This window comes from Miniopterus schreibersii, assembly GCF_964146895.1.
Source record: "Miniopterus schreibersii genome assembly, chromosome: 15".
NCBI classification, from domain to species: Eukaryota; Metazoa; Chordata; class Mammalia; order Chiroptera; family Miniopteridae; genus Miniopterus; species Miniopterus schreibersii.
This window is the reverse complement of record NC_138115.1, coordinates 3999936-4024449: the sequence shown is the minus strand read 5'-3', so window position 1 is coordinate 4024449 and position 24514 is coordinate 3999936. Positions and strand designations below refer to the sequence as shown.

Below are 24514 nucleotides of genomic sequence, written 5' to 3'. Positions count from 1 at the left end.
AGGAACATTCTCGGGGACCCCGGCTGCTTCCATTTTCCACAAGAAGTGAAAATTTGGATCTTTGTATCAAATCTCCTAATCTTTCCATGCTGGCAACAAATCCAAACCACCAAGACAGCAGGTGGTTTGCAATCTTGAGTGTAGACGTATCCTGGTCTATAAAGTAGCCTCTAGCTGAATGTCGCTATTCCAACTTAATTAATGACAACGAAACAAAAGTGAAAACTTCAGTCCTCAGTCACGCAGCCACATCTCAAATGCTCCACAGCCCATGTGCTGGCGGCTGCTGCACCAGGCAACGCAGACGTGGAACATGCCCGGCGTCCCACACAATTCTCCTGATGGCTTTGAGCTGAACGATCTCTAAGATAACTTCAGCTATTAAAACTCAAAATAAAGACAAAATGAAACGAGCTTTACTTTCTCAACTGACAGGAAACAAAGCTCCCGGATCTTCGTTGCATAACTGCAAACAGAAAGGCTGCTCTCATCACTTTTCCTCACCCTGATGAGCTCCTTCCAGCTGCATTTAAATTGGTTTCAGCAGATGTGTTAATAGAAACAGCTGATACTTTCTAATCTGCTTCAACAGGCAAAGTAAGTTCTTGAATTACTTAGTTCTTAGGGATTTGAAATCTAAACTTGCATGAAGAGGAGGCGGGTGTGGGGAAGGGAGAAGCCCTGTTTCACGTTGCCTAGAATCACCCCCAACCCTCAGCGGACGAAGTTTCACTTCTACACAGAGCTCTGAAGTGCTTGCGACAGCAGCGAGGTTTTCAACCTGGACATATCAAACTCTCCTATGAGAACCAGAGCAAACGCCGCTGGCACGGGGCTGCACTGCTCTGAGGCATCTGCTGGTCTCTGCCTTACTGCACGAAAGCAGCCATCAACAACACAGACAGCCGGCATGGCTGTGTGCCAGTGAAGCCTTACCCAGGGATGCCAGCACTGAAATCGCATGTAACTGCCAAGTGTCAGGACATAGTCTTCATTTGGTCCCCTATCCCCTATCTATTTAAAAGTGAAAACCCTTTCTTAGCCGGGGATCGTCCCACACGGGCAGTGTGAGGGACCTGACCCACAGCGGACTGGTGGCGCTCTGGCAGGCACCAGGTTCACTGGGCATCGATCCGATGGCAGGTGCAGATGTCGCGAAGCTGTTCAGGAACGAAGGCGGAGCTCACAGGCCCTTCTGTGACTCTGTGTTTACAGAGTGATCTCCTTGCAGACTCCGTACCTGCAAGTCTGTCTACCCGCTATGATGCACATGTAAGATCATGCTGTGACTCTGGAGTCATCTCAGACCTGTGCCGAGGGGCAAAACACAAGTTACCTCTTGGACAAGGCGCCGGCTCGGGTCAGACAGGGCGCCTGCCTCCTGCCTCAGCTCTCGGGCTGTAAACAAGTGTGCTTCCTGCTCTTCGTGACAACTTCACATTTCTGTGCTTTTTCTTGGTGAGTTCGCTGTTTGAAACGGTCCCAGGCCTGGTGCTGGTCAGTGCTCCTCAGCAGAAGGCTGTGCCCGCCTTGGAGACCACGTGTATGTGTCAGGGAAGTGTCCTTCAGACGTGAGGCCCAGTGCCTTGGGCTCAGTCAGTGTTAATGATCCATAGTATGTGGTTACTAGGCGTCTTTACAAAGAAACACACACAAAACGAGTGTATGCACTGACCGGCTGGTGAGAACGTGGTGACCAGAGGGTCAGGAGAACCTAAGCAGGAGCGATGGCTCGGTATTCGCCCCTTCTGCTCCCGGCGACGTCCCAGGATGCAGCTACTGCAAACGATCAGAGCGGACTGGATATGCTCTTACTGACAGTGAAAAGCTGTCTCTGTGATGTCCTGCATGCTCCCTCTCCTCCACCTTATAAATGGTACTTAAGGGTTACTGAGGAAGGTAGAAAGCATTTTAAATCTAGTTTTTGGATCGTTTCATGATGCAGGTTTCCACATTTCCCTGGCCATTGGTTCTCCAGATAAATGGCTGTTTCCTGGGATATGACATAGAAAGCTACTTTCAGTAAGTGCTTTACTTGTGGGTAATCTGCAGCCTCACAAACTGTGCTCCAACCTGTGAAACCTCCCAGCCCTGACATCCCTGCAGGACTCCGCTGCAAACTTGGCCGGTGAACATCTTGCCACATTGTAAACATTCACCTCAGCTTGCAGACTATCTGAACGGTACTAAATATCAATTATAATAAATGACCGAAACCTAGGCATTCCTTGTGAGTCAACCAGGGTTGCACAGGAGACCTGGCGCCTTTATTCTGTCCTTGGGGGTGATTTTCATTTGCAACATTGCATAGCACTGGCTTTGTCCTCTGGAAATACACCAGGTGAGTGGTCCAGCAGGGAAGTTACTTGGAAACAGAAGGGGATGCTGGGCGCCGATACAACTGAGAGCTGAGGTTCAGGCAGAGCCCAAAATAAAAAGATTTTCATATGCATTTAGAAGGATATTAACAAGTGTGTTGATGTGTCTTAGAGGCATATATATGCACCCCCTTTTTAAAAATTAATGACTAACTTCTCTTGACCAAATATAATCTTTCTGTGATGCAGTCAGTGGCACTGCTCGAGCTCTCGTCACGACTCTGGCCTCTTCCCCAAGCATTCTAAATATTAGATGGCGTTGCAAGTACTATATGCCAGGCACTATTCCAAGCACTTTAAATCTATTAACCCTTTTAATCCTCAAATAATCTTATTTAGTGGGCACAGTTATTATCGTCTTAATTATACAGATGATGAAACTGGAGCACAGAGATGTCATGTGACTTGCCTGGGTCACACAGCAAATAACTGGCAGAGCCAGGATTTTAAACTCAGTGAGTCTTATTCCAGAATCCTTTCCCTTGACTCTCAGTAAAGAACTGGATAACTGCAGAAGAAACCCAGCTCTCATACAAAAGGGGTTTTTGCAGTAGCTGCTTCCGGTAGAGGCAATATCGAACTCATGTTTCTCTCTCTCTCCACCTCCTCTCTTCCTTCCCTCCTTTACTCCCTCCCTTCCTCTTTCACTTCTAATTTACATTCCATAAAATTTCCCAAACATAGACAGCCATTTAACCACCTTCACAATCAAGGATGAGCAGTTCTATCACCTCAAACATTCCTCCACTCCCCTTTCTTTGGAGTCACCTCCTGGCCCCACCCTACCCCAGAGGCTGAGGGATCTTAGGCAGGGGTTCAGGACCCCCAAGGGATCCTTGCACAGAATTCAAGAATAGAACTTAGTGTAAAAATGACACATTTTTAAAAATATCACTAATTTCTAATTAAAACTTAGCATTCCTTCAGTTAAATATAAGTAACAAACTGCAGCTGAAACCCGGTGCTCCTGTATCACACCACACTGGCTGTCAATATCCCAAAATACTGTTTCTACCCCTGACTGCTTTGGGATCACGGTGCACTCGATCTGGTTACTTACTGCAGTCATAAATAAGCACTTTTGTTATTATTTCACAAATTTTAATATCACAAATGTTTTAATAACGGTATTTGAATATAATTCAATATAATTTCAACTTAAAAACTTTTTTTTCTGAGAAGGGATACACTTTCTGAAGGCCTCCCCTTTCCTAGAGCACGGCGCTGAGAGAAGCCACACTCCGGCAAAGTGAGTCCCGCACGACTCTCTCCCCGCATCCTAACCCGCGGGACCCAGAGGCGGGAGCGGCTCTGCGAAGGCCCCGCGCCCAGAGCTGCCCGACGCCCCGCTGCGCCCCGCCCCCCGCGCGGTCTGCGGGGACGACTCGGCGACAGCGCCACCTGCCGGCCCCGGGATCCGCCTGAACCCGCAAGGACGCCCGCCCCCCACCCGTGCAACCTGCGGGCCGGACCACGCACCTCAGGGGGAGGCACCAGCCCCCAGGGAGAGCAGGACTCAAGGCAAGAGACGGCCACTACCACGAAGATTAGGCAGAAGCTCAACACTGACATTCTGCAGTTATTTGGATTCACTTGATTGGGACTGGAGTGTTGACATAGTGCTTGTACTCTGGTCTGTCACCTCTGAATCAATTATTTCTTTCTTAATTTATTCATGTAATAAACAAATAGAAAAAGAGGGATGGGAATAGGTAATTTTCATAAGGAATACAAATGGCCAATAAATATAAGAAAAAATTCTTGACTTCATTGATAATCAAAAATAAATATTAATCAAGTAAGAGACATTTTCTCATATCAAACTGTCAGAAGCTGAGTTATCTTTATGTCCCATGAGTTGATGTAAGGCATATGTTGACTACCTTAAATTCCAACAATTCATAGTTGAAATAAAAGCAATTGTTTTGAAAATGAAAGATGAATTTAAAATTTACTTAGGTAGACTGAGTTAATTTCTGAAGCTAATTTCAAGAGGCAAGGCTAAAGCATGAATGCAGCCCTGGCCAGTGTGGCTCAGTGGTTAGAGCGTCTGCCTTTGCAAGGAAGGGGTGGTGGGCTCGATTCCCGGTCAAGGGCAGGCACCTGGGTTGCGGGTTCACTTCCGGCCCCAGTTGGGGAGTGTGGGGGGGCAACCAGTTGATGTGTCTTTCTCGCATTAACGTTTCCCTCTCTCTCTCCTTTCCCCTCCCCCTTTCCCTCCCTTTCCCATCCTTCCACTCTCTCTGAAAAAACAATGAAAAAAGTACCCTTCGGTGAGGATTCACAACAACCAAAATCCCTTTGTCACTGTGAGTGGTGACTTAAGCCGATGGGAAGGCAGGAGATCTAGCTGCTTTGAAAGATTTCTTTGTCTTTCAGTTTTTCATAGCGGTATTCTGCCTTCTCGGTAGTTAATTTCTCATATATAGTATTTCCATAATGCTTTCTTAGTCATCACTCCATGTGTCAGGGCCGCCTCCTCTCACATTGTAATGTCCTCAAGCACATCTTTTCCATCTCTGAAGTGTGCTGGGCAGAGAGGACATTTAATAAATGTTACTCAAGTGTGTTGCATACGACTGTGGGTGGGGTTAGGCTGAACAGGAAACAGGAGCCAGAGGACAGGCAGCAAAGTGAACGATGCTCATCTGCTCATCGTGCTCAGACCCCACTTCCCTGGGCTGAAGAGCCACCCTGTCCCCCGCTGGCTCTGGATTATTCTGTTCACACAGCGCACCCTACTGGCCACTCTGGAAAGTCCACCTCCAACGCAGTTTAAAAATAAATACACTCTCCTGGCCAGCCATGGAAATCTCATCCTGGCCGGTCTGGAATTCAGGAACATGCATGGCCTTGTTCTGTCCCACCTTTCACGACAGCTGCAGCTGAAACAGGAGTCTTTAAAAGAGGAGTAATGCCCTGGCCGGGTGTCTCCATTGGTTGGTGTGTCATCCTGTACCACCAAAGGTTGTGGGGTTCGATCCCCAGTAGGGGTGCATGTGGGAGTCCGCACAGTGATGCACAGTTCATTTACTCGTAAGTGACGCACAGCGAGATCGTGTTACTGTATCTTCATTCTTCAGAGGTCTGGGGGGGTTAAGCAGTAACACGCCGAAGGAAGTGGTAGAGCAAAGAGTTGAGCCCCACCTAACTCCAGAGGTCACACTTGATGACCATCCTCCACTGCCCCAGTGTTCAATTAGTTATTAACTTTATATAACATAATTTAAATATAATTAACATAAATATTAAGTTTATTAAAATAAACTTTCAGCATTAAAGAAAAAGACACCTGTCAGAAGATAGTTTCAAAGCCTCCCATACAGGTTGGCCTTTTCCTGCCTGGCACAGTTTTGGCTGAAGTTCGGTAGAGTACAGGCTGTTTCTGAACACCTCACACCAGGGAAACTTCTAGACCTGCTCATTTAAATGGGGCACAGCCACGGGATAGCAACAGCAGTCAGAAGTTAAACAACAGAACGGGCCAAGTTTGGAGCCTCTGGCCCACGCTGGGACGTAACAACACTTTCCTTCCAAATAGGTGCAGCACCTGCTCGGTGTGTTATAGATAAGGGGAGGATAAGGTGTGACAGGGCTAGAAACCTTCAATATTGCAGATCTAAAATGTGTGTGTGTGTGTGTGTGTGTGTGTGTGAGAGAGAGAGAGAAGAGAGAGAGAGAGTTCTGGGTGCAGGATTAAGTAGAGGGTCACCACCGAAGGTTGCAAAGGTGGGTGGACTGTTCATACAGGCTTGGGTGAGAGAATTGTCCTGTCCCATTAACAGCAGTCAATGGTAACACTGCCCGGAGCATGTGTCAGGAAGGCCTGCGAGGCTGCTCTAAGTCCTACACAGAAGCATGCTGTGTGGTCAGTGTCTGCCCTGGCAGGGAGGTGACATTCTTGGGGCTGCCATATCTGCTCATCGCCATGGGGGTACCTCAGGGCTGCCAACCAGGACTGAGAGGAGAGGTCACAGTGCAGACCTGGCAAATTTAAATCAGGAGAGGTTTTGAGCTGTGAAAACACAAGAGACTGTGTGATTTATCATCAGTTGTGATAAGATAAGCCCATAAGATGAGCTCTTGGGGTCAAGATGACAGGAAGGCCACTTGGCTGAGAAACAGGAGGAAAAGAGCCGACACTATGGCTGGGACTAGTATTCCAGGCAGCCCAGGAGAGCTCGGCAGATGGGCTATTTCCTCGGCTCAGCCTCATGGACTTGGGAAATGCGATTATTTACAGGGCTTCTTGTTTTTATTATGTATTTCCTTCACCCATTGAAAGTTTTTACCAAAGTCTGCTTGAAATGCCAGCCTCTCAGGTGTGCCAAAGGAAAATAAGCTTTCAATTTTCAACGTTTAAGTCAGAACCTAAAAGTGTGTGGGACTGCCCCCTGGTGGCAGACCTGGACAATCCCTAGAACAAGGCAAGATTCCCAAGAGGCTGCCAGGAAGCACTGACCCCTCTCGATTCCCAAAGGAGACTACTCTGTGGCAAATCAACTCCGGGAAGCGATTCTATGTTATATACTCTTACACGCTAGTTAATACCAAATGCATATTATAGCACTTTCCTAAGATTGGTGATGTTGAGCATGTGACATTTTCAGTGGTTTTGAGCCAACTTCCATTGGAAGAACACTTATTTTTAATCCTTAGCACTCGTTTGACATTTAGATTCTTCTAGATTTATTTGCATCCTTGATGACTGTAAAGATATTCCTTGCTTTGAAGGAGATAAAAGGACACATATCTTTTGGTTAAGAGTTAACTTCAACATCACAAAGTACTTTTACTGTTTGAATAATTTTACAAAACTCAGGCATTAATCTTGAAATAAAAACAATTAAAAAATTAAAAAAATATTTAAAATGATAGCCACAATTTTGGGAGGCTTCAGAGCCAGAAGAGAGTCTATTTATTGTAATCAAACTTCAGCGGGAAATTCAAGTACCAGCAGAAACACTCCAACTCCTCAATGTTTAGTGTCCTAAATGCCAGACTCCAAGTACCTGCTTCAATCATTCCTAATGATTGGCCAGTAAATGCTTGGGAAGATGTTTAAATTATTTGTTTTATTTTTAAGTTTATTTATTATTATATTTTTCCTTAAATGTATTTTAACCAAACTGTTTTATCCAGAGTCTAGAAACTACACATTTTCCAGGGGCTTAAAAAAAAATTGTTCTAGCACTAAAAAACGAACAAAAAAACCTTACTTGCTTCTAAATATGAGAAAATTAATCTAGAGTAATAAATAAATCTAGAGGAATATATGTTAGCAACTAACTTCATTAGTTGATAAGTACTTATATTCATTAAATTACATTATGTTTTAACATAATTTTGAGGTTAGATTTTTTTTACTTGGCATGAATTATTAAGGATGCATGATAAGTCCTAACAAATTACAGGCAATAATAAACTGAATGAGTTTCTTGCAACAAACAACTTTAAAAGCAAAAATTTAGGGTCTTTAAAAAATGTATACGGTAAGAAATCACTTTTAATGAGGGAGATATGCACTTTAATCTGTTTGTCACCATGTTACGTGGGTGTCTAAGTGTAAAAATTCCCATGGCTGACAAAATCTTTAAATGTCCCTCACTGTAATAATTCAAATTAAAGCAAATTAAACACATCAAAAATTTCTGCTCTTCGAAAGATACTGTTGAGAAAAAGAAAAAAACAGCTAGAGACTGAGAAAAAATATTTACAAAGCATACACCTGATAAAGAACTTGTATCTACAATATATAAAGAACTCTCAAAACTCAATAAGAAAACAAACAACCTCCCCTAAATTCTGTAAAAGATTGAATCAGGCAATTCACTGAGAAGATACACAGGTGGCAAGTAAGAACATGAAAAGATATTCAACATCATTTGTTATTGGGACATGCAAATAAAATTCCACAATGAATTACTGCTACATACCTACTAGGATGGATAAAATGGAAAGAGGCTGATCATACCGAGCACGACAAGAATGGAGAGAAACAGGAACTCTCGTTCAGTGCCGGTGGGGATGTAAAATGGTACAACTACTTTAGAAAACAGTTTAGCGATTTCTTTAAAAGTTAAGCATACACCTAGCGTGCGATCCAGCCAGTCCACTCCTAAGTGTCTCCCCAAGAGAACGGAAAGCTATGTCCCTTCGAGACTTGCACAGGAATGCTCAGAGTAGCATTATTCGTAATAGCCATAAGCTGGAAACAACTCAGCGTCCGTCAGAGGTGAGTAAATAAACAACCGGTATTCATTCAATAAAAAGAAATGGAATATCACACACACTACAGCGTGAACGAATCTCAAAATAACTATGCAGAGGGAAGAAGTCAGGCAAGGTTCCCACCAAGGTGAAGGTGCAGGTAAAGGCTGTGCTCGCCTCCTCCCGCCCTCACATCAGTGTGACACCTGACCTACAGAGCCACCACCCTCGAGAAACACCTGGACATCGGCTGGACAGAGCTCCTATGACAGGCGGTAAAGAAGCCACCTGGAGACCGGCAGGAGGGGCAGGGACGGTAACAGGCTGGTTCCACATCCACGTGTGGCAGTTGGGAATCGAGAGGAACATCTCAGTAGCAGAGGCTCCCTGTGAGGAACAAGGGTCCCAAACCCAAACTAGGATCCCCAGTCCAGACCACCAGTGCTGGGAAAAGGAGACCCCACAACATGTGGCTGTCAAATCCGCAGGGATGCTTTCCCGGTGAGATGGAGTCTGCTGGAGTCCCAGGCTCCTCTAAAAGGGCCCCCACGGACTCCTTGCTGATGGACTCACCTGCTCCGAGTTCCAGAGCTGGGGGGCAGCTCACAAAGCGCCGGGGGCTCTCCCTCCTGGGAACACCCCTGTGCCTTTCCCTTCCCCCTTCCCTCTCCTCTTCCCCCAGGTGCCTTACAGTTACCTTCCTCACTCCCAAGCTCCAAGGGCCCTTCCTTTGCCTCTATAACTTGTTTCTTAAGCCCATTTCTTCTAAGAACTACTTCTACCTCTGTGATTGTATAAATAAATGTTCTCTTATAGTTTGAGTCTTGGCTCTGAATTCTTTCCTAGCCAGAACCCAAGTACCAAGGTTGCTAAACCCAGGTTTGGTCCGACCCCACCAGCCTAATGCCTGGTGCCATTCCCATCATCCACAACATTATGGTGCTGCAACTCAGATTGTGACTTGGATTGTGTGGAAGGATTTCAGAGAAGCCCACCCATGACCACCTTGCAGACCCAGACCAGTGCTAAGTACCAGCAGGGACCCATTGTGCCCCACCAGCTCCTACCTTTGCATCAGGTGGTCTTTGGTGAGTTTCTTGGGATTCTGGACCTCTTTGTTTTAAGAATTTGGCAATTCTTAATGAGTGAGTCATGGTAATACGATTCTGCATGAATTCAATGATACCAGTTTCTAATTGTGGTTTCATTAACCAAGACTTTGACTGGAATGTCATGTCTGAGAAAGACATGTCTGGACTCTGGATGTCACTAGAAAGGCTTAAGGAATGAAGATTGACTTTGAAGTCAATAAGAGCCCCTTGGAGAAATGGCCTGGTACCTTGTTGGTCATGTGGTTCATGGCAGTCTTTCCAGGAAAGGAGTGAAGGTTGCTTTCCTAGGAGATAGCAAAGGAGGAAACCTCAAGAACTTGAGGAATCACTGAAGTCTATACACATTGCAGGCAAATCTGAAGGCAAGAGGGTGGCTGGGCTTCTTTGCCCTGATGGGCTAATTAAAGCACAATCATGGGATTCCAGCAAAGCGGATTTCAGAAAGCCTATAAAATCAATTGCTATTCTTACTGTGTTCATACAAATGATCAGGCCAAATTGAAACTAGACTTAATGCAGTAAGTAAATTGGTCTTAATTTGGCTCTTTAATTAAAATGAGGGTGATTTTAGGGGGAAAAATTGTTTCAATAGACTATATAATACACAGTTTTGAATATTAGACTCTAATTCAATTAATTGTCTTCAAAGTTTTCATTTCTCACCTATGAATCAAACTGGATCCTGAGTATGTCTAGTTTTCTGAAATATTTGGCTACAACCATCCAAACTAAAGTTTCCTTTTTCTCCCATCCTTGACTAAAACATTTTTTCCTTCCACCCGACTGTTTGTCATAATTCTTGTCTTTTCAGCTTTTGCCCCCCAAACACTAAGATTTGTAACACAGCATGTCTCCACCAGGTTACAGGCCCTGCTGGCACTCAGGGAAAACCACCTGTAGACACCACCTTCCATGCCCCGGCCTCATGGTCCCTGACACGGAGCAAGGATCTCCCGGCTCCGAAGGAAAATTTTGCCCCTTTCAGCAGGAAGCAGCTACAGAAGAGACCTTGCACCTCTTTTCTCTGAAAGAATTCAGAGCCAAGATCCTTGAGGGGGGATGTGATAGGCAGTTAGACAGATATGAGCAGAGCAAGGAGATGGGCCAGGGACAGAAGGTCACCAGGCCACAAAGCACTGGGCGCCTAGCAAAGGACAGCTGTAGGGTGGGACCTCGCCCCCAGGGCGGCCTTTCCTCCCCTAACATATCACTGGTCATGTGGTTTGGACCCCCTGACCTTTCCTCCCTAGAGATGACATTTAGGCCTCAGTTGTGTTTCAGCTCCAGGCCCAGAAAAGCAGCAAAACCAGCCACGGCTGACCTCAGGACCAGCTGCATTGAATAATGGTCCCCTGTCCTGGTGCCAACCAAACAATGGAAACCACAACCCTGAAATAATATAATTTTTTTAGGAAAAAAAGAAAAAAGGGCACCAGGGACAGATGGGAGGAATTAAACTGCCTGGCTTCAGGGCGAAGGTAGGCGGGGCAGTGCTCTGCCTTTCCTTGGTTTGCCGAGTCCTCCCTGCACAGAGCTGGCAGGCAGAGCCACCGTTCCTTGCTGGCGCCTCCCCCAACCCAGCCTGCAGGCACAGGAGGGGCCAAACCTGAGTCTCCATCAAACTCACCTCACCCGGTGACTCCAGGAGAAGCTGCTGACCCCGATTTCCCGAGGACTCGCGCACAGGATGAAACCTCTTTCAGCAGCTAATCCTCAGGAGCAGCTGGCCTCGGCCCATGCTGTGGACTCTGCTAAGATCTCTGAAAGGCCCACAAACCCCAAACCAACAGTGGTGGTCTCAGCATCCTGTATCTCTTGTTAAACTGCCCCCAGCCAGACTCTAGTAACAACCAGGCTCTAGTAGCCGCCGAGCAGCTTAACCTCTCCCAGGAGCCTCCAAGGCCAGCACAGACAGCTTCCAACCACAGATCACTCTGTAGCGCAGGGCAGGTGGCCCCAGGCTGAGCAAAGGCAATGGTTGACCTGGGCCTCCCCTGGAGCCCCTCCCAAGAGGCTCAGAACCAACACACCCAGTGACTGGCTTCAGACCACATCAGAGCACCACCCAAACAGCTCCACAAACAACACACCCAAAGGGTGGACTTGGCAGGCACCAGATCCCCACTACAGCAAATCCTGCTCCATGGGGTCAGCTCCCACACAACTGCTCCTCTGCTGTAGTCACGACCAGTTCTCACAGTCAGCCTGCCTGAGGGTCAGTTCCACCCACTGACAAGGCTCAACTACAACAGGACACACAGCCCACACAAGGGACGCCCCTGGAGCCGCTGACTCAGACGACCAGAAAGACTGTACCACTGGGACCTGCAGGACACCTACTACACAAGGCCACCCTGCTAAGACTGGGAGACTAGCAGATCTGCCTAATACATAGAAACAAACACAGGGAGGCAGCCAAAGTGAGGAGACAAAGAAACATGTCCCAAAGGAAAGAACAGGGGATAAACTCCAAAAAAGGAACTAAACAAAACAGAGCACACACTGCATTAAAATGCAAAATATTTGTAGAAAGCAGGTCAGTGGTTGCCATGATCAGACAAAAAGATTATGTAGTGTGTGATTCCATTTATATGAAATGATAGGAAATGCAAACCAACATACAGTGATGAAGACAGATCAGTGGTCACCTGGGGCAGGACCAGGGCTGGGCAGGGGAGGCGGGGGTGTTACAGAGGGTCAGGAGAAAGCTTCTGGGAAAGATGAATGTCTCCATTACCTTTTTTTTTGTGTGTGCTGCTTTTCAAAAATTTTTTCCAGTTTTATTGAGATACAATTGACATACAGCGATGTATAAGTTTAAGGTACGCGGCATAACAATTTGCTTACGTATATCATGAAATGATTACTACAGTACGTTTAGTTACCTTCCATCATCTCATACAGATACAAAAAGAGAAAGGAAAGTCAATCTATTTCTCCTCGTGATGAGCCCTCTTAGGACTTACTGTCTTAATAACTTCGCGTATGCCGTGCGCAGTGTCAGCTGTACATCGCACCCCGCACTTCTGTATCGCAGAGCTGGAAGCTGTGCCTCTGGACCACCTCCACCCCACCCCCAGCCCTGGGAACCGCAACTCGGATCTCTCTGAGTTTCTTTTATTCCACATATGCGAGTTTCCACAAAAACGCTATGACGTTTTCTAGTCCACTATTCTGTAGTATTTGCCTTTCTCTGTCTGGCTTATTTCACTTAGCATAGTACCCTCAAGGTCCGTCCATGCTGTCGCAAGTGACAGGATTTCGTCCTTTCTTATGGCTAGGAGTCCGCTGTCCCACGTACCACGAAGTCTTCCACCATCCGCCGGCGGACACTCAGGCAGCTTCCGCGTCCTGGCTGCTGCCAGCCATGCTGCTGTGAACACGGGGGTGCAGGCACCTCTCCGGCGGTGTTCTCCTTTCCTCTGGACACCTTCCCAGAAGTGAGGCTGCAGGATCACAGGGTAGTTCCAGTCCTCAGTTTTTTTGAGGCGTCTCTACACTGGTTTTCACAGCGGCCTCACCAGTTTACATTCCCACCAGCAGGGCACGAGGGTCCTTTCTCCCACGTAACGGATGTTCCCATCGTCTTGATATGCTGACAGTTTCATGGGTACATACTTATGAAACGCTTAGCAAACTGCACACTTCAAATATGTGCAGTTTCTTACAGGTCAGTTAGACCTCAACATTGCTGTTAGGAAGTGTCCCTAATTGTAACAATTCGACAGCGCTCAGGTATACAAAAATGCAAATAATCTTTCATCTGAATCTATCCATCTCCCTGGGTTACCAACAGGAACAGCTTTTATACATCCTTTGTACTTCCTCTTGACTTACACAAACTTATGATCACATTACAGGGTTTAAACTTTTTGTAAAATAGGTGACTCATTAAAATAGGTCTTTTTCTGTAACTACTAGGGTTTTAAAAAAATCTCTTATTACATATAAACATTTCTAGGTGATCTAATATTGAGACTCATTTTAATAACCAACATGCCTTAAAATACTTTACCTAAGAAAGGGATGTAAAACTATGAACAGAAGCATCGTGCTTCGTAGTAAATTACTAGATAGAGGAGACAGTCTTCATTGAGGGAGGGTAGGACCAAATTCTTTCTATATTTGGAGCCTGTTTTTCCACAAGATGTAATTTAATCTCAAAAAGGAAAACTATTTTGTGTTTTAAGCTGTAATTAAATACTCACTTCAGGTTAAACATTGCACAGGAATGTTAGACATGAGCAAGTTCAACTGCAAACAGACCTTTCAGGACTGTGTTGGTTGCACAAACTAGAAAATTGCACCAACTCCAAACTTTTAGAACAGGTCAAGTTCACTTAAAAAAAAACCTTTTATTTAAAAAATTACAGAATGTATGCTTACGGTGACTAATGCAAAAAACACACAAGTACACAGGACACAACTTTCTCCCCTCCTGCTCTTTCCGTCTACCAGACAAAGCCACCACCATAACTGGGAAGCACCGTCCACGCTGCGTGGTGTGCAAGCAAGTGTTCAGGCTTTTATTTTTTGTCTGTTCACTTGCTTTTTCTTTAAAGTTTTTTTACTATGATAAAGTACATATGACATAAAATCCACCATCCTAACCATTCTTTTCTTTTTTTAAAAGTATATCTTTATTAATTTCAGAGAGAGGAAAGGAGAGAGAGAGAGATAGAAACCTCAATGATGAGAGAGTCATTGATCGAGCCCGCAACCCGGGCATGTGCCCTGACCGGGAATCAAACCCTGATCGCCTGGATCCTAGGTGGACGCTCACCCGCTGAGCCACGCCTGGCCGGGCCCTAACCATTCTTAAGTACAGCTCAGCGGCATTAATCACATTCACAACGTTGTGCAACGATCACACCATCTATTTCCAAAACTTCCATCACTCGACACTGTCCCATTAACTAACAACTCCCCGTTCCTCTCCCACCCCAGCTCCTGGTCGTGTCTAATCTACTCTCTGTCCGCATTCTAGATTTTTTCTAGAAGTGGAACCATTCAGTATGTGCCTGCTTTGTCACTTAGCATAATATTTCAAAGGAATGAAGCTCCGGCACATATCAGAGCTGAACTTCATTTCTTGAAAAGGCTGAATAATGCCCCATCGTGCAGCAGATTTTGCTTGTCCGTTCATGTGCTGATAGACTATTACGTGGTCATTAGGAATATGCATTTAGCATTTTGATACATCCTGCCAAGGCAGCTTCCAAAAATAGCGCCCCTACGGACATTCTCAGCGGTGACCATGAGAGCCTTTCTGGCCGAATCCTTGCCGCAGGCGCACGGGGGTTTCCTTTGTTCTGGGCGGTCTGAGGTGATGAGCTTGCTTGTTGCGAGCAGGTATAAGGGAGGCTGTGCAGGTGTGAGGCGGGAGTGAAGGGCGCGGAGGGGTGAAGTCTGAGGGACTCGCAGTCCTGCAGACCAAGCAGAGAACAGGGTTCCAGGAAAACAGGGCCAGCAGGGGTGCTTGGCACCCTGACTGGCTGGGACTCAGCAGACACGCACACGGACTGAAATCGCCTCCCCTCCCGCTGGCAGCCGCCCGCCGCCCTGGGCCCCGCTCCAGTCCCACCGCGGCCCGCAGTCCAGCGCTGGCCGGCGCCTGGCCGCCTGACGCTTACTCCCCCTGACCGCTGCTCACATTAGATGCTGCTCCCGGCTGCGCGGGCCTCTTTTACAGTGACCTTGGCTTCTCTCCCTCCATCTCTGAGCCTCTGAGGGCGGGAAGCAAAGGTCTGGCTCAGGTAGGACACGGCTCCCGAGGGCAGATACCCCGTCTGTCCCGCTCATCCTCTCACTCCCACAGTGTTTTCCAGAACTTCACATTCAACAGTTGCTGGACCAGGATCCCAGAGTGTTGCTGTGGAAAGGCAAACACCGTCCCGGCCTCATGACCCTCACAGAGCAGTAGGGAAGGCAGGCAAAATAACCGAGGGACCGAATAAAGAAAGTAGTTCCCAGGGGTCACGAGCGTGCTGAAGGAAACAGGCCCTGGATGGGTTCATGGGGGTCACCTCGGGCCTCGCTGCCGCCTGGTCCTCTTGCCCCGCCCCAAGCAACCAAGCTGCCGGACGAAAGAAGATGCACAATTCCGAATAGTCCTTGGTGCAAGGATGCGGACACACTGCCCCAGGCACCGCTCTCGAGAATGCCAGTGGAGGAGATATTTTGGCAGAAAACATCACAAAGAGGGCCTTGTTAGTGAGAGCCAGGGAAGGCCCAGTCTGAGGTGGAAAGGCGGGAGTCGGGCGGGAGGCTGAGACGCGCCCGGCTGCACTGGGTCGCTCGCACTAAGCTGCAAGAGGGAAGGGCTGGTGTGATTGGGGGGTGGTCAGGGGGGTCTGGAGGAGGTGGAGCGAGCAGGGGGCTACGAGCAAGGTTGGCGAACACGGCTGAGGCCGGGTCTTGTAGATTACAGCAGAGTCTGAGGTCACCTGATTCGAACCTGACGTCCTCAATAGGTTCTTGGAAACTGTGACTTTACAGAAAATGATGTATAGTGAAACCAATTTCACCGTAGGCTAATTGATATGAAAGAGTTAAGTTCTTAAAGCATATTTCTGGGCACAGAAACATCACCAAACTTCTAAATAAAGATCCCAAACACTTCTACTGAAATAAGTGTGAGCTACACCTCCATTTCAGAAAGACGACTAAACACAAGTAAGAGAATTCTTTCCTATCCACTTATTCCAGTTCAGAGTCCTGGGTGGCCAGAACCTGTCCTGGTGGCCCTGGACACAAGGTGAGACCCACCGGGGCAGGAGGCCCCTCCAGCCCAGCCACTCACACACTCCGCTCACTCAGACGGGCACATGGGGACACCAGCTAAGCTGATGTGCGCACAGCTCTGGGACATGGGAGGAAACCAGAGTCCCCAGAGGAAACCCTGCAGACATGGGGAGAACCTGCCGACTCCACGCAGACGCGGCCCCACGGGGAGTTGACTTTGTCTCTTATCAAGGTTATAATGAAATGATGTTGAATGAAACGCCATTATTTGAGGATCTGCTGTAATTTAAGAAGATCCTACACCACTTAAATCTACATTCCCCAATACTTCTCAAAGTACCTAAGTCAGTAAGAGTTTGAACAACACAGAGAGCCCATCGACCATTAGCTTTGCTCAATTGTCCACTGGACTTGAGCTGGGCAAGTGTTTAACTGCAAATAAAAAAGAAAATAATTTTGCAAACGTGTATATAAAACATTGGAAATATATTACAGGAAATGTGTCTACACCCAGTATGGTGTAGTTAGTATATTGTTCATTTTGTTCGTTTGCTTGCGCTCTCTGGGGAGAAGACCCCTTCATAAAATGCAAGTCTGTATTACCCAACTGCTGGGGGGCTCGCCCTCATCTGAGAGGAGGGGACTGAACGCGTTCACTCATTTTCTTCCTCCTGCTGGTTTCGCCGCCATTCTGGCGGTGGGTCCCACCGTGTCCGTGCACCCCGATGCCTACACGCGGCAAGCCCGCTCTCCGCTCCCGACACACCCACGTTCAGCGTTTCCAGCGCTGTCCGCTTACCTTGGACTTGTGAGTGTCCCCTGCCTTCCTCTGCGTTCACTGTCGTAATCTTCGGATTTCGTTTGCCACGGCAGAGGTCATCTTTTTCTTTCACACGTGCTTTCTTCTGGACTTCTCATCGAAGCTGGTGACACAGGGGACAGAGCTCCTTCATTTCTGTGGGCACACAGGAGAGAAGGAGAGAGCTCAGGTCGGCCCCACTTCGGATTCACGCTGCTGCTCCCCTGGCTGCCTACAGTTTGACCAGTGTGAGGACCTCACCCAATCAGATGAGATTTGGAACAGAGCTGCCTCAAGACGCAGGCGAGGCGGAGGCTACTCTCCTTGACAACCAGAGCCTGGACGGCACTGTGCTCACACGCGCTCTGCGTCGGGCGCACGGGCGGGACCTCTCTCCCCCTCAGGAGACTCTGAAGCACTACGGGCTGCAAGATCAGGGCCGTCAGAGTGGGAGAAACCTGCTTGGGGGAGACTCGCGGGGATGGCACCCCCATCCCGTTTCTACGGATGTCGGTGTGGAGGGAGGACAGGCGGGCCCTGAACACTGAGAGACGCAGGGCGCTGCGCCACAAGGTGCCCATTGCGGCGGATTTGTGACGCTCCCTCTGGAAGACGGGTCAGCTTTCCCCAGGCGTCTCCCACGGGGGAAGAGCCTGCTCCTCCCGCGCCACCTGTGGCCCACGCTGTCTGTCCCACACAGCAGGGCGGGCGCTGGACGCGGGGAGGGCGGCCCGCCACGCTCCTGGATGAGGGCACGGGCACAGGGCCCAGGCCGCCTGGGCACCGCACGGCCGCTGCTCCCTCCTTAGGAGGCCACGGGACATGCCCATTTTTCTAACAGAAACTCGGTGTCCAGCAAGCTCAGTACAGTGAGAGCGTGGGGTAGGCAGGGGTTTCCTGGGCGATGCTTTTCAGTATCCCTTTAGGAGGAAACTAACTCTTAAAGCTACTAAGAGGTTAATTTTATGTTAGGTATCTTAAATTAAACATTAAAATGTTAACAAAACTGCTCAGCTGGCGTGGCTCAGCGGTTGAGCATTGACCTAGGATCCAGGAGATCGCTGTTCGATTCCTCGTTCGGGTGCTCAGGAGGCGGCCGATCACTGATGTTTCTATCTCTCTCTCCCTCTCCCTTCCTCTCTCTGAAATCAATAGACATATTTTTAAAAAATCTATTAAAAATGTTAATGAAATTAAATTTAAATACTGAAATCTAATGTTAATAGAGTGTAGTCATGGGGACAGGTAATGGTGTGGGTAGTTACTAAGTCAGAATGAAGACCTCTCACACCCAGTCATCCCATTAATTCCCACAACTTTTAAAAATATATTGTTATTGATTTTAGAGAGAGGAGGCAGAAGGATAGAGAGAGACATCGATGGGCTGCCTCCTGCATGCCCCCTCCTGGAGCTTGAGCCTGAACCTGAGCATGTGCCTTGGCTGGGAATCGAACTGTGATCTCCTGGTTCATGGGTCAATGCTCAACCACTGCACTACACCGGCCGGGCTAATTCCACGACTGTAAAGTGCTGGGCTTAGAAAGAATACAACAGAGGTATGCTGTAGTCCAAGCCTCCACTTCACAGATGAGATTATCAGGGCTCAGAGAGAGGGCTGCAGAAGGCTCCACAGAGAGTGCCCCTGCCAGGGCCCAGCACGTTTCTGCTTCACTGACCACCTCTCCCCACCTGCCCTCCTGTTCCTTGCGGGGCTGAGCCTTGTACAACAAGCAGCGTCTACATCCTGTGTAAACAACTAGTTAAGTCCTTTGCTTCCTTAGCTGTGTTAACAAACACTGCACAGCTGATGTCAGCTCAGATCACAAGGGCAGAAAAAAATAAACATAGTCCTGATTGCCCAGGAAAGCTACCGTGTCTGCGTGCCCAAGTAAGCCAGTGTCCCAGGCTGGTCACTCACACAGCTGCTAATGCTTCTAGGAACTCTGAACGTAATATAGGTACAGTTATATCATGAAGATGAGGACACTGAGTCAGGGAAACACAATGCTTACGTAATGTTACACACAGCTAGTGGGCTCTCCAATTCCACAGCCCCTGCGCACTGACTTTCTGCCTGAGGCGAGCAGGGCGATGAAACAAGGAAACGCGCATCTCTGAGCACCCCAGGGCCCAGGAACAGAAACAGAAACAGAGTGGGGAGTGTCCGAAGGAGACCAGGGGAAGGAAGGGAGCTACGAGCATTATGGGAATATATTCTACAATGATTCTGATGTCTTAAGATCTTTGAAAATGCTAAATATGCAAATGCCATTAGAACATATCATATAACTTCACCCATAAACTTCTGAGAAAGGTACTTGTGATATTAGGGCCTGCGGATGAGCAAACGAGGTTCTAGGTCTCAGTGAGTTACGGTGGCTAAGTTACGATCGCCTGCTGTATTAGTTTGCTCCGGCTGCCACATAACTTACCACAGACTCAGTGGCTTAAACAACAGATAATTACGTTCTCACGGTCTGGAGGCCGGCAGTTCAAGATCAGGGTGCTGGCTCAGTTCATTTCCCTTGAGTCTCTCCTCCGCTGGCAGATGGCTGCCTCTTCTTATAGTCTTCTCTGTGCGTGCATATCGCTGGAGTCTCTTTTTGTGGCCAAATGCCCTCTTCTCATAAGGACACCAGTCAGAGTGGACCAGAGCCCGCACTAACAGTCTCATTTTAACTTCACCTTTTCAAAGGCCCCATCTCTCTCTGTAGTCACCTTCTGTTGTACTAGAGATTAGGACTTCAACACATGAATTTTGGGAGAACATAACTCATCCCAGAACACCCACCACATAAATAGTCTGGTGCCACAGAAAATCCAGGCACTAGAAAAGTGACGGCTCAGCTCATGCCAGCACCTTCAGTGCCACAGCAAGAGGGGAAGCCTCTAATATCTGAACTCAGGAACCCAGGGCTCTACTTTAAAAAGGCAGAGAAGGGCCATAATTAAATAAACCTTTTCACAATATCTAACCCAGGGGTCAGAAAGCTGCCCGTGAGTCAAATACAGCCTGCTGCTTGTTTTTGTAAATAAAGTTTTACTGGCACACGGCGAACCTCCATTCATTTACGGATTGTCTGTGGTTGCTGCACAGGGACGTAGGGTCAAAAGTGTTTACTATGAGCCCTTCAAAGAGACAGTTGGCCAACTTCTGATTTAAACTGTCAATCAGGGATCTTTTATTGTAGGATTTCTAGGGTCTTGAAAACACACAATTTCAAACTTCAAGGGGAAGACATATAGTAAAATTGCATCCTACATGGGAAGGGTTTCTGAAGTCAGCTCAGACTGAAACTGTGTGTGGTCAGAGTTAACCCTTGAAAACCCCTTAGGGAAAGTGCCACGGGGGAGCCGCTGCCCCACACGTCGTAAACATGCCATTTTCCCTCCAAAGTTATTACATAAAATTTTCCTTGAGCAATTCTATGGAAGAACTGACTTTATGGGCCATGTGGATAAAAAGATGCATATTTTAAAATAACAGAGTCATCCTGGGCATGGTAAGATGCTGGAAGAAAGCGAGAGGAAGCGGGAGTGGGAGATTCGGGACAGCCTCGCACACCCCTTTCTTGAGTTTGCTGAAATTAAGGACGCGCCTGGTCTGACTTAGCTGGAGTTTGCATCGCTGCTCAGTGTGTTCAACCTCAGATCCCTCCTCTCCCATCCCCTTCTCCCCCACCCCCCCGAAGCCTCTGATACGATCTATGTTCCATGTAAAACATTTTGGGAAATGCTGATATACTAAAAGACATGAGTATTGGGGGGTAGGGGGGTGGAGGTGGAAGAGGGCATAAATGGTGATGGGAAAAATAAAATGATAAATAAATACATAAATAAATAAAAGACTGAGTATCGTGGGTCAACCAGACAGAAGGTACAGTGTTTCTTAACACATCAGAGAAGTAGGACAAAGGTGCAACGAGACACCATTGCCACGTCACACCCGTTACGTTGGCTCTTATTTTAAAAAATGGAAAGTAACAAGCGTTGGTGAAAAAGTGGGAAAACTGGAACCTGTTGCTGGTGGGAATGTAAAAAGGTGCAGCCACTGTGAAAAAGTTGCAGTCTCTCAAATAATTAAACACAGAATTAACATCTGATCCAGCAATTCCACTTCTGGGTATATATTCCAAAAAATTGAAAGATAAGTCTCAAAAAGATATTTGCACACCAGGTTCATAGCTGCATTATATATTATATTTTCACAATAGCCAAAAGGTGGAAACAACCCAAGTGCCCATCGGATGAATGGCTAAACCCAATGTGGTCCACACATAAAAGGGAACAGTACTCATCCCTAATGAAATTCTGATAGGTGCCACATTCCGAATGAGTCTTGAAAACATAACATTAAGTGGAATGACAGCCACTAAAGGACAAGTATGGTCTGAATCCATTTGAGTGGTGCCCGGAGCAGTTACACCCACAGAGACAGGAGCTGCACGAGCTTGTCAGGGGGTGGGGACCAGGAACGGAGAGCTCCTGTTCGATGAGCGCAGTTTCAGTTTGGGCTGAAGGGAAAGGGTGGTGGTGACGGCTGCACAGCACTGAGAATGTACTTAATGCCTCTGAATCGTAGATTTGAAAATAGTTGAATTGGTAAATTTTATGTTATGTATATTTTACTACAATAAAAATGCTCAGGGAAAAAAGTGTAGAAGCACAACTGCAGTGCTGGTTGATGGGGGGACTTAAATTGTTTAGACATTAGTCGATAAGGTCCCATTCTGCTAAAACCCTGGGCAGCTGACAAATTCCTGGCTTGCTTGGGTGACAATTTCATGATGAGGGAAGAAGCAAGGGGAAGTGTTATTCTAGGAAGAACTTCTGGCAATGCAGACACGAGACAAAGACGTGGTCACAGGCTCTTGAGCTGAAAGCAGCACTGGCAGGGACGCGGGGACCCCCGCCCCGCCCCGCCCCGCCCCGCCCGCGCTCACCTCCACCCACCTCCACCCTCGCCCTGCGCGGTGGCCCACGGGGGTGGAATGCAGCAATATTCCCAGGGTGGTGGGCAAACTCCTGTTCATGTGCCCGTCACTCAAAATGAACGGATGTTGTTTTCGTATTTATGTCACATTCTGCCTTTACTCTTTCAAGAGACTGATCCACAAACAATTTAAATCCCCAACGTTGTCCTTTTCTCCAGTCCAGTACTTTCTTCCTCTTCAGAGACGACCGTCGTCAGGAATTTGATGATATCAAGCTCATGCCTGTGTGTATGTGTCCAAAACAACATAGCCTAGAGCCTTGCGCTTCTTAACTTTTATACAGGGCACCGTGCTATGGCATTGTACTCGACATGGCTTGTGAGACTTGGCTCCTCAAAGATCTAGGGCACCAGCTGTTGTATTGTGCCCCGTCGCGTGACCACATCACAGTTCAACGTCTGTTTCTGGACTGAGAGCTCTGTGGGTGGCGCCCAATTTTGGGTCACAACAAAGGATGCTCACCCTTCTCGCCCCCCTTCCATGCCCAGGTCTCTGCCGTCAGCCGCAGAGCCTGTCTGGGCATGACCGCACGTCCTGGGTGGCACCTGCAGGATCCTCCTGGGGTCTCACCTGGGCAGTCCAGCTCGCCCAGGGTATTTGGAAACATGTGAGAGTGTTTTTGTGAGTTGGGAGTGGGGTGAAGCAGAAATGCTAAATTTTCCACAGTGCATGATAGTCCTGAATGACAAAACTGAGTCCCCCCAAAGTACCAAAGTCCCTCCTTTGAGGAACACTGCTGATCACTGCCTTGAACAAAATCTCTGTGTCCTACAACATGCGTATGTCCAAGTCTGGGGAGGAGTGAGCACCTGGTCTCCAAAGGCCTTGCCAAGTCTCACTGTCAGCCTTTTGAATTTCTGCTACTCAGACTGGCATAAAACGCTACCTTGTGATTTTAAACTTGCACTTCCTGATTTTATTAGTGATGCGGAAAACATTTTCATATTATTGTTATTGCTCATTCATGTCTCCCCCCTCAGGGAACTGCCTATTAATAGCTGCCCATTTTCCTACTGGGTAGTTTGAATTTTCATTTGATTTGTAGGAGTTCATTAAAGATTTGGAAACGTAGCTTTTGTTAGTTATTTGTAATTATAAATATCTTCTATCAGTTTGTTGTTTGCCTTTTAATTTCATGGTGTTATTTTGTGCAGAAGTTATACATTTTGGTACAGTAAAACTCACCACCCTGATTTGGCTCAGTGGTTAGAGCATAGGCCCGCGGACTGAAGGGTCCCAGGTTCGATTCCAGTCAAGGGCACGCACCTCGGTTGCAGGCAAGATCCACGGCCCCGGGTTGAGGTGCGTGCGGGAGGCAACCAATCGATGTGTCTCTCTCACATCGATGTTTCTCTCTCTCCCTTCCACTGTCTCTGAAGCAATGGAAAAAATATTCAAGGATTAAAAAAAAAGTTTAAAAAACGACAACTCACCAACCTTGTCATTCTTGAGCATGATTTTTGTTTCCCTGGCTTTTAAAATCTACTCTATCCTAAGAGCATAAAGATATCCTCTTTTCTCCCTCCCTCAAGGTTTAAAACTTTTACATTTCAAAGCCTACTCTAAGTTTCTACATAATTTCAAGTGCTGAAGTGAGATATCATCCCTCCCTGAACGTAGCTCTCCTGCGGCTTCCTGTGGCACTTAGCACGTGGAACCTGCCGTTAGAGTGCGGCCTGCCCCGTGTTCCTCCTCAACATTGTCCTGCGTCTCCTGTGAGTCATTAAGCTTCAGCCACACCGGGTTTCCGTGTGAACCGCAAACACATCAAGTGAGTCCCACCCCAGGACTCTTGCCCTCCTCGCTTCCTTTTGCTGGAAGCTTGCTCCCCGATGTATGCGCGCGGCTGGTTCCTTGTTGCTATTAGGGCCTCAGGTCATATGTCATCTCTCAGGGAGACTGTCGCTGCCCAGCAGAGAATAGCCCTCCAATCATTCATAACGACACAGCTCCTTGATTTCTCCACAGCACTTGTCACCCTTCGAAATTATCTTAACTCCTTTTTGGTGTTTCCCCACAACAGCCCATACTCTCTACAAGATCAGGGACCCTGTTGTTTTGTTCTCTCCTGTGTCCTCAGCACCTCAAACAGTTCCTGGCACACACTAGGTGTTCAATGAATATCTGGTGAATAAATGAGTGAGTGAATCAATGAATGAACTTGGACCTCCCTGGTCCCCCGGTTGTCCTCTTAGGTTAACAAAGGATTATTCTCTTTCTCCCACTGGCCACACACACTAGCAGATAAATAATGTTAGGGAGACCTTTCCAATATCT

At 47.4% G+C, this 24514-nt stretch overlaps 1 protein-coding gene across 1 annotated transcript in view; it reads right to left on the bottom strand.

The window, feature by feature from the left end:
• Positions 1-24514, bottom strand: part of FRMD4B (FERM domain containing 4B) — a 304300-nt gene that overhangs the window by 193801 nt on the left and 85985 nt on the right. Inside the window, exon 2 of the mRNA XM_081160523.1 lies at positions 17244-17399. The gene's annotated coding sequence lies outside the window, so the exon portion shown is untranslated. The remainder of the gene's footprint in view (positions 1-17243; positions 17400-24514) is intronic.